Genomic DNA, 16,434 nt, shown 5'->3' with positions numbered 1-16,434 from the left:
ATAGCACTGAGTCATAGCAGCATAGGTAGTAAAGAATCAGCATGGGTTACTATCTCTCAAAGGTAGACAGATGCTTGAGGATTTGTGACTTTCCCCTGAAGTCTGAAGAGAATAGAAAGTTATTGATTTTTGTCAAAATTATAGAAAAATATTGATGAGGATGAGGCCTAGAAGAGAATTATAGCCTGTCACTAGGTAAGTCTGTACCCTTTAAATGGAGACACCATCATTCATTCATTCACAACTAATTGTTCTATTACCTAGTTCATTTTTACCCAACATGTACATGATGCTATGATCAAACATTTGACTAATAATTAGCTGAAATATGGTTTATACTATGCCTTATTCATACACCAGTTTAGCCACACTGTCAAAAAACCAAGCGGTGAAGTTAGTCTGTAATCTGGTTTTGACAAAGCCACTCTAACTTTAGTTATCACTGTTTCCTCTTCTAAGTGTTCATGGACTCTTAAAATATAATCTCTTCTAGGATTTTTGTCAAGCTCTCTGATCTGTAATTCAATAAATCTACCTTCTTTCCCTTCTAAAAATTGGAGCAACATTTTTCCATCCTTCAGTCTCCTGGAACCTCTCCTGTTTTCCATGGTTTCCCAATAATTACCCACAGTGGTTCAGTAATTATAGACATACGTTCTTTCTGTTCTCCAATATGTAGTTTAGCTAGGCCAAAAAAATCTGAAATAATCAGAGTAGCTAGAATCCCTCACACGAGCCCTCCTGCTTCCTCAGTTTCAGATTCCTCTATTACTCCTCACTTTTCCTGGGTCCCCGGTTTGGCAGAGATTGAAATTGTGGGATTCTTAACAGTTGCCAAACTTCATAACTAGCTCTGGGTCTTCAGAAGGACCTACTAATTGTCAGATGCAGAGTCAAAGTCTCATTCCGAGACTAGGCTGATTAAACATATTTTATATTCTTAGAGGTTTCTTAAAATTGTGACAGGTCACTTCTGGGACCACCAGAAACACAAAGACCACAGAAGTTCATTATTGCCTCTTTAATATATTTATTTAATTATTAACTAAAAGCTTAAAAACGCTGGTTCCCTTTTTATAACAAGAAGGGCCTGGATTACTTGTGGGTCTGTGCTTGTTTCATTTGGTTTTTCTCACTTAAATAAGAACATTATAATGATTTAAATGGTTAAATATCTTTCTTCACAGCCAAGTAATAGCACAAGAAACATAAGACCACAGACGAAGTAGAATGAGAAATGTAAGTCTTTGGATTATTCATTGGAATATAAAAGTGAGAAAAGAGTATCTAATTCCAATATTTAAACAAACACAATCACCAAGGCTTTGATGCTATTTCTCCACTAACATTGCTGACATCAGACCCTGAACAGAGTTTCCGTAAAGAAATTTAATTTAAAATGTCCAGGACACAATACTGCTTTAAGAAAACCACTCTTTCAACCCCTAAGTCTAGCACAGTGTCTAGCATGTAGTAGTCACGGAACAATGTTTGTTGAGTTGAATTTACAAGCCACATAAAGAATGTGAGTTAAATCTTAGACCCTAATGCCATTATAATTGTTTCACAGGCAGCAAGAGCTCAGGGAAAAAGAAAAGGTTGTAGAACAAAACATATATTGTGAGAACTGTTACTCTAGCAAACAAAAATACATCCCAATAACAACAATATTTTAGCTTCTGTGGGCATTTGAAGAGGCACAATAAAAAGCCAGCTTTTTTTCTTGCCTGTGTTCTTAAAAACACTGGAAGAGGGAAAAAAAAATTTTGGCAGTTGGAGATCAAAATATCAGCTTCATTGCTGTTGGAGAGGGGCTTAGTAGATGGTAAGGCTAGACTTGTAAATACAGATCCTTAGAATGAGGGACTTACTTTAATCCTTGCTTTTTTCCAGCGTAGTTCATGTTACACGTGACTACAAAAATCTTAAGTCCCAGCAGTCCAGACAGACGCTTGGCTTCCCATATGGAAGCTTACTCCTGTAACCCGCGAGAGAGACCAGACGCGAACTTTCTCTCAGCCGCTCTTAAAGGGAAGAGGAAGAGAGGAGCTAGCTATGCCTGCCCTCTTCCTTGTTTCAAACTTATCAAATAGATGAATTCACTCCACCTGAGTGTTTGTGTGTTAAGGGCAGAATAAGAAACTGGTGCTTAGAAAAACCAGTAATGAGGAGCATTGTTTCTACTTAAGGGTCTTTTAACATCTTGGCTTAAAATATGTTTATATACTCAACTCCTTCCCAAACTCAGGATGGTAAGCAGGGTACATATTTTCCCTATTTTTATAGTTATGAAATTGAGATGCAGAAAAAACGTGTCACTGTCACTTGAAACTCATTGTGTCAATATGAATCTGCAATCTGACCACCCCCACCTCCAACACCCAGCTCATTGTTCTCTCAGTAGTCAGATAATGAAGATCAGTTGTCAGATAATGAAGAGTGATCCTTGATGATTATTCTTAGTCTGTATCCCTTGCACCCAGCATTATTTCAACAATATCAATCTATCTATCTATCTATCATTCGTCTGTTCATCCATCCATTCATCTAAGAAAGAAGGGGTCAGGGAGGGTATTTATAGTGAGAGGCTTCCAACAAAACTGACCTTAGTCCCAGGCTAACTAACCTAAATAAGTTTAATATTCCGTTAGCTGGATGTCAGTGGTGTTATTTTGTGGGGGGGGAAGAGAAAGACTTTCTAAATCTATGAACAAATCAGAAGCCTATCCCTGAATTGTCATAAAGAAATCCCACCCATCACAACCAAATAGCATAACTTAAAATTTTTAATAGAAGTATGAACTAAACACAGAAAAGTATATATAAATATACAGCTCAGTTAATTTTCAAAAATTGAACATGTGTAGCCAACATTAGATGGAAAAACAGAACATTACCAATTCTTCTGATCTATATTATTCTCTTCTGGTCACCCTTACCCAAGGGTAAGTTTATCTGAATTTTTAATACATTAATTTTGCCTGTATTGTACTTTTTATGAAGGGAATAATACAGTATGAACTCAAGGGTCCAGCTTCTTTTGCTTAACATTATTTTTTGAGCTTTATCCATATTATTGTGCATATCTTCAGATCATTTATTCTCATTTGTGTATTGTACTGCATTGTGTAACTAAACCACAGTGTAATTATCCATTTTACTTTTGATAGCATGTGAGAAGTTAACAATTTAGAGCTATTTTAAATAGTAGTGATGTGAATGTGCTTGCTCATATCTCTGGTGCACATATATCTATGTACTTCTGTTGGGTCTATGTCTACAGCAGTATTTCTGGGTCAGAGGGACTTACTTTTGTGCATGCTAGCAATTTTCCAGTGTTTACTAGTTTATATGCCACCAGCAGTGTACAAGAATTCCAGTTGCTTTACATCCTTACAAGCATAGTCCTCTGCAAATATGCACATGACCTAATCCCTACAATCTGTGAATATGACACCCTGCATAGGAAAAGGAACTTTGCAGAACCACACTGCAGATCCACTAGTAATTCTGTTGCTCTCTGAGGATCTCCTCAGGTTTTCACTGTTGAACCCTGAACGACCATCCACATTTTAAGTGTGAAGACTACAGAAGAAATTATTTGAACTGCAGAGGGGAGACATCAGAGGGAGTTCAGTTCCAGATAGTGGAAATCATGCTGAAGTTTATATAGTGTGTATGGACCAAATGATTCCATTTAAGGTTAAAAAAACAAATCTTAAGATGCCCTCAAAATACCAGTAGTTTAATTAAGTTCATTACGTCTGACATGATTATCAGTAAGATTCATAAACTATGAGGTTCTCCTACATCAGTTATGGTTTTGACTGTCCACAATTATCTAAAACATATTTTACAAACCTCATGCCAGAGTCAGATGTGCCTATTAAAGTAGAATGACTTTAAGACAGTATATGCTTACATTATATGGGAGGCTAACAAGAGAGTAAAATCTGTTATGAAAGAGCTGAGTCATGTCAAAAAAAATCATATTTTAAAATTTGATGTCAGCAAGATTAGCTAGCACATTAAAGTTCTTTGTTTAATTTGCTAGGTTGTAAATTCAGTTTTCTTATAGTAATATAGAAGAGATTTAAACACATTACTGAGTAAACAAAGTACTTTTAGAGATTTGCCCATAGTTGTAGTTTAATTAAAGTTGACGCTATTCTTTTGGGAGGCTGATATTTCTAATTTTATATTGTCCTTTTTGATAAATGGGCTTTTCTCTCTCTGCATATGTTCTAGTGTTTTCTTTGTAGTATCTTTATTTTGTATTACTTCATCTTGCTAATACCTCCTCATATCTTCTGAAATTCCTCAGTTTCCCCCTTCTCTCAAGGACACATAGAAAGTACAAGACATAAATACATATACATATATACGTTCAGATGAGTGGATAGACAGCTGTATGTCTGCAACCCATGCTGGACCAATCAGCTGTGGAGGAATGGGGGGCCAAAGCAAGCTAAGCATGGCCACTTGTGACTGTCCCTTAAGCAAAGCAGCTTTCCTTAGAAAGCATTGTGTATGTGGCAGGTAGCATTACCAACGTTAACACATTCTTTGACTTCATTTTAATCTCTTTTCCTGAGCTGTTCATTAAATTACTGTTGCTGCCGGGCGCAGTGGCTCACGCCTATAATCCCAGCACTTTGGGAGGCCGAGGCGGGTGGATCACGAGGTCAAGAGATCGAGACCATCCTGGTCAACATGGTGAAACCCCATCTCTACTAAAAATACAAAAAATTAGCTGGGCATGGTGGTGTGTGCCTGTAATCCCAGCTACTCAGGAGGCTGAGGCAGGAGAATTGCCTGAACCCAGGAGGCGGAAGTTGCGGTGAGCCGAGATCGCGCCATTGCACTCCAGCCTGGGTAACAAGAGCGAAACTCTGTCTCAAAAAAAAAAAAAAAAAAAAAATTACTATTGCTTTCACAGCTGACTCCCTTCTCCTCTCATGCAGGCTTTAAAACTTTACCAGGTGATCTTACTTATTCAGTGGCTTTTACAGCACTTGCTGTAGCTCCAGCCTTAATGACTTACAGGTACTCCAGGTTCTGGATATCACACAGGCACTAAACTCAAAGCATTTCAAAATAAATTCATTATTTTATATACCCAGGCTGCAAATGCTTTCCTTCCTGTATATCTTACGTCAGAACCATAAAATGCATATAAATACTCATTTTCTTTATATACAATATTGGACATAATATAAGATATAGTAATTTTTCTTGTATTTTCTCACTATAATGAAAATCTCCCTTACTTTAACATAAATAGCATTCATAAGGATATTTTAAAGTAAGACAATACAGAAGTATATAGGGAGACTGCTTATCTTAAAGTAAGTCTTCCTCTCACTTCTGACCTCCATATTCCAGTCCTCTTCCTCGAAGGCAATAACTCTTCTCAATATCAGCTGCATCCTTGCAGATACCCTTTGTATAAATACATATGCATATGTATTTTTCTTAAAATTTATATTCTGCTGTGCATACGATTCTTTCCTTGCTTTTTCACTAACAATTTAACTTGAATACTTACTATAAAAATAAAATAAACTCAGAAAGGTTTATAGTTACAATTTACATAAAGAAAACTTGTAGTTTCTGATTTGGGTTCTTAAAAGCGTACTGTAATCCTGTTAGATTACATCCGTTCAAGGAGGAAATGCTTACAGCTATTGTTGGTGATTTGTAATTTGTTTCATATACGTTTGTCTTGTTAAAATAATATGTTTTTATTAAAAGTATTTTGGTACTTTCCTCACCTGCTATTTAGAGGTCACACATTTTTAGCTCTTTTTCTGACATTGCCACTGTATTTCAAAATAATGTGCTAGTCTTTAAAAATGTGATTTATCTTCACCAATTCTATATATCATCTATTGATATTTTTTGTTCAAAAAATGAGTCAACTTTTTACAAAATCTCTCCTAGTAATTCCCCTAGTCTATTTTTCAAAATATAATCATATCAGAATTTTGGTTTAATGAAGACTAAATTTTACATTATGAATATTTGTAAGAATTCTTTCCTTAGTCAAGTGATGGTCCGTGATTATTATTTGGGTTTTCCTGCAGTAAATAAGTGTTAGGTTCAGGGGTGTGGGTCCAGCCCATGCTGTGGTCTGAGGGGAGGTGTGAATCATAGGCAGGTGAAATGTAGTTTTATTCAGCAGCTTTTTCACCAGCAGCTTACGGACATTAGCTCTCTTACACTGTCCACCTTTATCTTGGCTGTCTGCTCTGGCTCTGTGGCTTCTACCGCCTCCATGCCTGCAGCTGCACAGCCAGCTCTCCCTAACCTTCAGAGTCAGCAGCTTAACTCTTTCTCTCTCTGGGCATGAGCACAAGCTGTGTTGTGCCATGCCGTGCCATGCCAAGCTGTGTCCTGGCTCCCCTCTGTTCACCTGCAAGATGAACAGCTTTGGTTTCACTCCCTCTTTCTCTGGGTGCCAGCACCTTCACAAAAGCCATGTCCAGTCTAGCTGAGACAAGCCCCCATGCACAGCATCAGCAGGGCAAGTATACCTTTTAGAGACAATAGTGACTCAGATCTAAGTGTGAACTTACACACACAGGTTATATAACAAGTGGAGGGGTGCACCTGTGTGGCAAACTCACAGAGTCATGGAGGCCTAGATATCTGCCTTGGCCTACTTCTTGACCAAAGCACATTCATGTACCTTACAATAAGTATCTGTTTCCTCATTTGCTTAGTTTTCTATGTACCTATTGATATTTCCCCACCTCTATTCCCTCACCCCTAAGTGCTCAATCAGATCTGTCAAATGGCTTTTTTCTTTTTTTTTTTTTTTTTTTGAGACAGAGACTCACTCTGTCACCCAGACTGAAGTGCGGTGCCACAATCTTGGCTCACTGCCACCTCTGTCCCCCAGATTGAAGCAATTCTTCTGCCTCAGCCTCCCAAGTAGCTGGGACTATAGGCATGTGCCACCATGCCTGGCTAATTTTTATATTTTTAATAGAGAAGTTTCCCCATGTTGGCCAGGCTGGTCTCGAACTCCTGACCTCAAGTGATCCACCGACCTTGGCCCCGCAAAGTGCTGGGATTACAGGCATGAGCCACGGCACCTGTCCTGTCAGATGTCTTCTAGTATTTCCTGTGTACTCAAACACATCAGGACTGGGTTTTCCTTGGAGAACATTGTGCAGGGGCCCTCCGACTGGCTCTGATTGCTCTTGGTGACTCTCCAGGCTGCTGCAGCACAGCAGTCTTTCTGAGGTTTTCTCTAACCTCCATAGGATATCCTGTTTTCTATACCTCACATCTTTCTTTTGGTATAGCAACTTCTAAAGCTTTTCAAGAAGGGACACATGGAATGTTTGAAAATATATATCCAGCTTCCATATTTGAGTGACAGTTTGATGGCTTAAAACTTCTAAATTGGAGAGCATTTTCACTGAGAATTTTAAAGACATTACTCTATATTTCATTCCTACCCACCTACCTACCTACCCACCTGTTTTAGTTTTGCTGCTGAAAGTCTAATGCTATTTGATTTCCAAATCCTCTGTTCAATGATCTGTTTTCTCTATCTAAAAGTATTTAAGATTTTCTCTTTTTTAATGTCCTGGGGTTTGAAATGCACTGTGATGTCCTTTGGTGTATTTTATTTATTGTATTATGCATGTGATAGGCCTTTCAATCTGAAGATTTTTGTGTTTTGGATTTGGAAATTGTCTTATTTTCATGATAGTTCTCTCCTTTGTTTTCTGTTTTCTATTCTGGACCTCTTATTAGTTGAGCTACTGGGTCTTCTATACTGATTCTCTAACTTGCCTAATTTTTAAGTTTTCCATTTATTTCTTGGTTTCTGAGACATTTTCACAACTTTATCTTTCAGATCTGTTGAATTTTCTATTTTAGTTATTCTACATTTAAGTGCTTTAAAACTCTTACTTGGATCCTTCTTAATAGACTGTTACTGCTTCATGACTGTAAAACATCCTTTAATCTTTTTGAGGATATTAGCTATATAGTTTTGAAAGTTTTTTGTGCTCCTTGCATATTCTTTATTTTTTTTTCTGGGCTTGATTTTCTATTATTTGGGCTTGTTTTTACCTTAGAGACTTTTCTCTAACACCTGGCAATGCCTGGCTCCCTACTTATAATTAGAAGGAGGCTCTGAAAAGCTAATGGAATTGCTAAGTGCAGTTTGGCAGAATTCACTGTAGGATAATAAGGCAGCAAGGTGCCCTTCTCACTTAGGAGATACCAAGAGATTTTTCTTTTGTGCTGCTCAGCTTCACAGTGAAGAATTCTATAATCCTTTGCCTTGCAGTTTTGGAGGATGAAGCAAGGCCTTTGCTCTGACTGATAAATAATAGGCTTTCTATCACTTCCCTTGATTTTGATCTTAGGGTTTAGCCTAATTTCTGTGGTACCTTTGACCATCAAGTCCTGAAGCTTTCTAAGTTTCTGTAGGAAAAACTGGCTCAATTCACAGTTGCAATCCCTCTGCAGGTGTCTGCATTTCAGCACTCCTGCTTGTTGCTTTGTCAAGAACCAGCCTTCCAGCTGTTTGTTATTTATTTGAATTTTCCCATTATTTATTGACATTCCTCATCTGCTGTCATCTTCTCACCTTTCTCACCTTCGTTCTTAAATTTGTACTTTAAAACTCGTTTTTCAGTTTGATAAAATTTCTGGATGGAAAGAAAATAAACATGTGGTGAATATTTGTTTAATTGAAATTGTCATGAATCAGGAAGAAGCAAAAAGGTGCTGAAGGGTAACTGGTTAGGAATCTGTAGTGCAGGGGTTAACAAATTACTGTCCCCTATCCAAATGTTTCCCACAGCAGATGAGCTAAGCCTGGTTTTAACATTTTTAAAGGGTTGTAAAACAAAACAAAACATTTGAATATATGCTAGAGACTATATGTGGCCAAAAAAAAAAGCCTGGGATAATTATCACCTAGCTCTGTACAGAAAGATATCGCTGACCCCAGCTTTAGTGCACTGGTTCTCAACGTGGGAGCATCAGAAAAATACCTATGACCAGGTCTCACTCTGAACCATTAAGCAAAAATCTCTGTGGGCAAGGCTCAGGGGGTGACATTAGTATTCAGGCAGACTATTATGAAAACCCTATTCTATCAAAATACAGCATTATCTATACCACCAAGACACCACCACCATCCCACCAAGAGCAACTGGTAAATTTCTATGCTTGTTCTTTTCTATTTATTTTATGTTTATTTACTTTTTGAGACAAGGTTTTGCTCTGTTGCCTAGACTGGAGTGTAGTGGTGTGATCATGGCTCACTATAGCCTTGACCTCCAGGGCTCAAGCGATCCTCCCGCCTCAGCCTCCTGAGTAGCTTGAAGTACAGGTGTCCACCACCATGACTGGCTAATTTTTTTTTTTTTAATTTTTAGTAGATATGAAGTCTCACTATGTTGCCCAGCCTGGTCTCAAACTCCTGAGAGTTCCTCCTTGGTTTCCCAAAATGAGCCTCCATGCCTGGCTTATGTTTATTTTTGGCAACATTATATGCATATATATTGTTTGTGCAAGCCTGATAATTCAAGTGAAAGTCCTCTGTGTCCCTCTTTCCTATTCTATAAGCACAGCCTCTTTGCATATTTTTAAGTTAATTCTACTCTCCATATTTCTAAATAATGTGTTTATATTGTTTCTTTAGGATTTTTCAGTTTTAGACATCTTCTATTAACTTTCTACCACGAAAATAAGGATTTAGTTCCTTTACAATTACACCCTTGCACATTCATGCAAGCTTCCGAGATCCACTCCATCCTTTTAAATAGTTTTCATTAGAATAATATTCATTTTTGTAATGTTCATCAATATGTAAATGCCAATCACAGCTAAGCAACGTTGTAGCCAGTGATTACGTTCTTGCATAATTATGTTCTTCCTGAAGTTAGTAATTAATCTTACTTTTGACTCCCCTCCTTAGTTTTCCATACATGTACATATACATATACATATTATTCAAAACTAAACTCTTCCCATTTGTCTAGGTCTTCTCTCAGTATAGAAGTATAGACATCATGTATTCTATTAATCTCATGTTTGTGAAACAGCTTCTCCCAGAGCCTGGACTGGAGGCTTACTGCATCTGGTGCAGTAAGTTGTCATTGGACTCTGATTTTCTTCTTTCAGAGACATTCTTTGCCTCTGCATTGCATGGAGTCCTCTGGTTTCTAGAGCCCAGATATTCCTCTTTCTTGGTTTAAGACTTTATCTTGGAGCAAATCCTTTAGTACCTTTACAAGAAAGTGCATGGAAGACAAATGCTCTAGAAGTTCATGTCTGAAAATGTAAATATTCCACATGCATGTTATTCATAGTTAGCTTACAAATGGAATTCTAGATTTAAATTTATTTTTCTTCATATTTTAATGGCATCAAACCCTCATTATACAACTTCTAGTCTTACTGGTTGAGCAACCTGAAGTCATTATAATTTTATATGTTTGTGGTGTGGAAGATTGTATTTCCAAAAATGGTTGCAAAATATCTTTGTCTCACATGCACTTCTACAATGTGACCTTTCTACTGTCCCACTGACATGTGTGTATTTTCCCTTTGAATCTGGATGGCCAGTGATTTGCTTATATCCAATATATTATAATGGAAGTGATGTTGGGGGAATTTTGAGGCTAATTTAGAAGAAGCAGTAGGCCATTTGCCTTGTTCATAGGGACACTTGTTTGTGGAACCCTGAGTAGCAATGTAAGAAGTCTGACTACCCTAAACATTATGCTCTAAGGAAACCCAAAGCAAACAGAGAGGCCTCCTGGGATTCCTCTGTCAACAGCCCCAGCTAAGGTTTGAGCTGACAGCTAGCATCAAACGCTAAACATATGAGTGAATGAGACTTCAGATGATTTGAGCCATCTGTCCATCATCTCTAGTTGTCTTCCCAGCTGAAGTCACAGACATTGTGGAGAAGAAATAAGCCATTCCTACTGTGCTCTGCCTAAGTTACTGACCCACAAAATCCAAGAGCATAAAATTGTTATTTTAAGCCACTAAGTGTTGAAAGTATTTGTTGCATGACACTAATAACTGGAACAGTATGTGACTTTTAAAAACATTTTTAAAAGCTCTTAGGATTTAATTTTTGTTTTCAGTGTACTGAAAGTTTATGAAGGTCATTTCACTCATTCTAAGTCAGCCCTTTCAATGTGAAAAAATGCATATCTTTCAGTTCTTAGAAATTTTATCAAATTGTTTTGGCAGTGATAGTTTTTCCTTTTTTTTTAAGAGTTCCTGTTATTTAGAGGCCAGATGTTCTAATTATCTTCTAATTTTCTCATTTCTTCTTTTATTTTCCAGCTCTTAATTTTTAAATTCTAATTTCTGGAAGATTTTCCAAACATCATTTTTCTAATTCTTATTGTAGTTTTAATTTTCAACACTTTTTTAAAGGGCATTTTGTTCTTTTTCTCTTTTCTAAAGTGCATGCAATTTCTTTTCTTGTTTATGCTAGGACATTAGTCATTTTTTGTTTGCTTGTTTTTCGTTTTTTAAGTTTTCTTCTGCTTGAATAGCCTCTGTTGCATAAAAGTCGCTTTTATCAATTTGTTTGTTTTGGTCTCCTTCTTTGATGCTCTCTGACCCTTGGTTGTTTTCTCATAGTTAAGAATAGGACAAAACCATCATTCTCAGCAAGCTGACACAAGAACAGAAAATCAAATGCTGCATGTTCTCACTCATAGGCGGGTGTTGAACAATGAGAACACATGAACACAGGGAGGGGAGCATCACACACTGGGGTCTGTTGGGGGTGGCTAAGAGAGGGACAGTGGAGGGGAGGTGGGGAGGTTGGGATGGGATAACATGGGGAGAAATTCCAGATGTAGGTGATGGGGGATGGAGGCAGCAAACCACATTGCCATGTGTGTACCTATGCAAAAATCCTGCATGATCTGCACATGTACCCCAGAACCTAAAGTACAATTAAAAAAAAAACATGGTGTGTATATACCATGCAATACTTCATAGCCATTAAAAGAATAAAATCATGTCCTTTTCAGCAAAAAAAAAAAAAAAAAAAGGGAGACTAAAAATGGAGAGGAGTAGTTGTTTGGTGACTTTACTGCTTGATATTCTGTCTAGGCCATTTCATTGGAGAAGTCCTGGTGTCAACAGTTTTACTTTTTGGAGGAAAGTGGCAGGAACTGGTGTGATTCCTTACCTCGATCTGTCCCTGCTCTCTATCAGCCCAGAGATCCTCTATTTTACACTCCAGAGAATAAGCCTCCAGACCCCAGCCGGAGAGGTTTAGCTGCATGGACCTGGCATCTAACATGAAGAGACTTTGAAGCAATCTCTCAGTTTTCGTCCTATCTTCTTCCTTACATCCAGAGCTGTCTGAATTCCTCAATTCCTATGCATTTAAGGGTTTGCAGTGTGAATTCAAATATTTGTTTCTTCTGCCAGCCTTGAGATTTAACTTTCAGAATTTAGCTTTGCTTCTGCTAAGTCAGTGTCACTTATTCATCTTACAGCTTCCAAAATTTCACAACTGTTATTTTCTTTCCTTTTCCCTTTGTCTTTAGTTGATACGCTTTTTTAGACAGCTCTTTGCTATGATTTTAATGGAAACCAGAGAGGCAGAGAAAGTAAATACATGTACTCAATCTACCTTTTTACTGTTAAATTAAAATATGCACATCAAAGGGAACTCCATATTAAAATTTAGAATTGGTTAACTAATTTAGATATGCCTCATTGGATTCCTTTTCTTATAAGATTATTGTAATTTTTAATGTTATAATTTCTTCATTTCTGAGAGGCATATTAAAATTAATAAACTCTGAGGAAAGAGACTATTTGCAATAAATATACATGTTGATTGCAAGAGAGACCTTGATTTAGGAAAAACTAAAGTGTAAAATTCTGGAACTATTTGGGTTGAGAAAATACAGTAATTAAATATAAAAAATAAAATTGAGAACTTTTAGCAACAAAGCAAAAGGAGAAAATGACTTGTAGTAGTTCATTAATAGTTTGTCTTATATTTTGACTCTAATAGAGAAAAATGAATAATCAATAAATTATACAAAATTTTACAATCTTACCTGAGGTAAAAGAAAATCTTATTCCATTTTGTCTTCACTAATATCTCAGGAGTAGTAAGTTTTACATTTTCATCCTGATTTCCCTCTGGTCAAACATTTGAATTTCTTTATTTGTTATCAAGGAGCTGAAAATGATAGCATGAAATGTTCTAAACTGTCTTGTATAATCTTTAATTGAGAATTTATTTTTAAGTGCTCTTCTATCTGTGCCAATATAAGAGAGCAAATTCCAAGAACTTTCTTGGACAAGAGAAAGGGCATGTGAGGTTTCTACATATCCTCTGGATACAGTGAGAAAAAAGATTCAACTTGGCAAAATTAATTGAAGAATTTAACTTTGCAAATGGTTATTTAAAATGTTTCTTTTTAGAGGTGTTTTGGGATAGGAATGGCACATATGGCTGCCAACTAAATCTTTGTTAGGTATATTTAGAGACCTGATTTTTTTTGAAAAGTTGGTCATTACAATTTTTTTCTTATTTTTCATAGTTTTACTGTCTGACCATGCCCTGAGCCATGAACTCAGCTGCTCTGGCCATCTCTGGCTTCATGTGGCCAGCACCAAATTAAATTGTGTCCATGTATCCTAGAGCTGATCCTATCATTTATTCCTGTCGTTGGCCCTTCATACCCTGGTCTGTTTCTGTTCTTGGATCCTAACATCTGGCCTGGTCTCCTGCCTGGGATTGTATTTTTGCCCCTTAAATCTGAGGCTGATGTTTCTCCCTTGGTGCTGACACTTGGCTCTGCTTTTTGTCCTCCATCTGCTTTCACTCCTTGTAATGAACTTGCCTGGGCCAGTCTAGCTAACAACCCAGCACGGTTCAGTGTGGCCCCTGAAAACCCATCTCAAGACTGCCCAACTGCCCAATTTGCCTGTGTTTCTACGAGGTTTGACCTGGCCTTGCCAAGGAAACTCAGATCACACTGGCAACCAGAGGTGAAGACCTGGTTTCTTGGCTTGCAGAAAAATTTGTGTACTGGATAAAACCTCTTTTGTTCCCTTAAGCACAGATGTTAACTTCCTTTGATGCATACTTAGAAGATTTCAATGAGCTCAGTCGTTTCCTATTTAATTTTTTGGAAAAAACTTAGTCATCCCTCAGTATTCGGGGGATTGGTTCTAAGACCCCACCCCACAGTATAACAAAATCCACACATCCTCAAGTGTCACAGTCAGCCCTACAGAATCTGTGTACACAAAAAGTTGGCCCTCTATTTTTCATGTGTTTTGCATCACCCAATAATGTATTTTTGATCTGAGTTCAATTGAACAAAATCCAAAAACAAAAAAGAAAGAAAAAAATCCATGTATAAATAGATCCACACAGTTCAAATTCATGTTGTTCAAGGGTCAACTGCACTTTAATTTGAGGAAATGTTAATCAGATGTCAAATACAAGAAACAGTTTTTAACCTTAAAATTTTTAAGATACAAAATGTCTTGGAACATGGGCATTTATGCAGACATACACTATTTAAAGCAAGCTAGGGGATAGTAGAAAGAGAGAATGATTATAGAGTTTGCCTTCTACTTTTGGCATTTCACTGGTTTTTCTAAAATTTGCTTTTTAGGTGAAATCTGAAGGCATATTTGTTGAGGTTTCAATTTTTCATAAAAATAATAATCTAAATAAATTATATTCTTGCAATTTAAATATTGAGAATCCTTTCGTTAATTTTAAGAGTTTTAAGTAATAAAATAGAACCTATATTCAAACATTATATGGAAAAGTACTAGGAATTCTAGTCTCAACTGTGATTCAAACAAATTGTGATGATTTTGGATAGGACAATAATGCCGTTGTAACCAAGTCCAATGCTCATACTCACTCACGGCATAATGTGGTTTGGTTCTGTGTCTCCATCCAAATCTCATGTTGAATTGTAATCCCCAATGTTTGGGGAGAGATTTGGTGTGAGGTGATGGGTCGCAGGGGCAGATTTCCCAGTTGCTGTTCTCCTGATAGTTCTCATGAGACCTCATTGTTCAAAAGTATGTAGCACTTCACCCTTTGCACTCTCATTCTCTCCTGCCAGTGTGTGAAGCTGTGCTTACTTTCCCTATGCCTTCTGCTGTGATTATAAGTTTCCTGAGGCCTCTCTAGCCATGAAGAACTGTGTATCAATTAAGCCTCTTTTCTTTGTAAATTACCGAGTCGCAGGTAGTTCTTTACAGCAATGTGAAAACGAACTAATACACTGCGTGGCAGCCAATACATCCAGAGACAAGGTGTTGGGGCAAGGGAAGCAATTTTATTTGGAGAGGCAGCAAACCAAAAAGATAGCAGACTAATATCCTACAAATGTATCTTAAGTGAATATGAATTTCAGGAATTTTATTTCCCTTTTATGTTAGGGGAAGTGGGAAGAGGGAAGGCATTGAGGTCAATAGGTGACAGATGACCACAGACATTTGGGTGGCAGCGAGGGTCCTAGGAGGTTCTGAAAAGTCTTTCTTCTTGATAAGTTGGCTTTGGATGATGTAAGTGAGGCCACAATGTTCCCATAAATCTTTAGTATAACATTGTTAGTCACATACATCCTCTCTTATCTCCCCAGGGGGTTAGTGCTGGGAAAGAAACTATTATTATTTCTTGCTTTAAGCTATAAATGAAATACCTCCCATAGTTAGTTTTCCCTACATGCAGAGATAAGCAAAAGTAGTTAACCTAAAATAAATGACTGCAGAGATGGGGTTAGGAGCAAAATGAAGTTAGTCATGATAGGCCTTCTTTTTACTGTTACACCATCTGGCCTAATATTTAAGAGGAAGTGGGTTATACTACATAATTTCTAAGGCTCATCCATATCTATGAATCCAAGTGATGACTCCAATATCTTTATCTCCAGCTCCTGCCCAACCCTAACAAAATTTAAAAACATATGCAAAGCTATATTTTTATATAACTGAAAATATATAATGTTCTTATAAAATAAATATAAATATACTTTCTAATACAAAGTAGAAAGTTGCGTATACATCTATGGTTATAGAGATGCCTATAGCAATTATGGTTACACATCTGAGTGTTCTGCTGAAGGGTCAGCAGTTTTGGATAAATGGTGAAATAAAGGCAAATTATCATATATTTTATGAAATTTACTTTCCTTTATTTCAGCAAAATCACATATTGTTGTAATCAAAATTTTCACATAAATCTGCATTCTAATGAAGTTAATGAGAAGACAATCCTTCTTGAGTTTTTATTAAATATGATTGTCTCAAAAAAAAAAAAAAAAAAAAAAAAAGAGTTTCGCTCTTGTTACCCAGACTGGAGTGCAATGGCGCGATCTCGGCTCACCGCAACCTCCGCCTACTGGGTTCAGGCAATTCTCCTGCCTCAGC

General features: G+C 37.1%; 1 long non-coding RNA gene across 1 annotated transcript in view; it reads right to left on the bottom strand.

Annotated features, from left to right (window-relative positions):
- Nucleotides 1-2,287, bottom strand: part of LOC116539845 — a 71,547-nt gene extending 69,260 nt beyond the window's left edge. Inside the window, exon 1 of the long non-coding RNA XR_004264217.1 lies at nucleotides 1,872-2,287. This is a non-coding gene — a long non-coding RNA (uncharacterized LOC116539845). The remainder of the gene's footprint in view (nucleotides 1-1,871) is intronic.
- Between the last annotated feature and the right edge of the window lie 14,147 nt (nucleotides 2,288-16,434).

This window comes from Sapajus apella, unplaced genomic scaffold (genome assembly GCF_009761245.1).
Source record: "Sapajus apella isolate SASKATOON/1434 unplaced genomic scaffold, GSC_monkey_1.0 scaffold4, whole genome shotgun sequence".
In the NCBI taxonomy this organism is placed as follows: domain Eukaryota; kingdom Metazoa; phylum Chordata; class Mammalia; order Primates; family Cebidae; genus Sapajus; species Sapajus apella.
The sequence above is the reverse complement of the archived record's forward strand: the minus strand, read 5'-3'. Positions and strand labels throughout refer to the sequence as shown.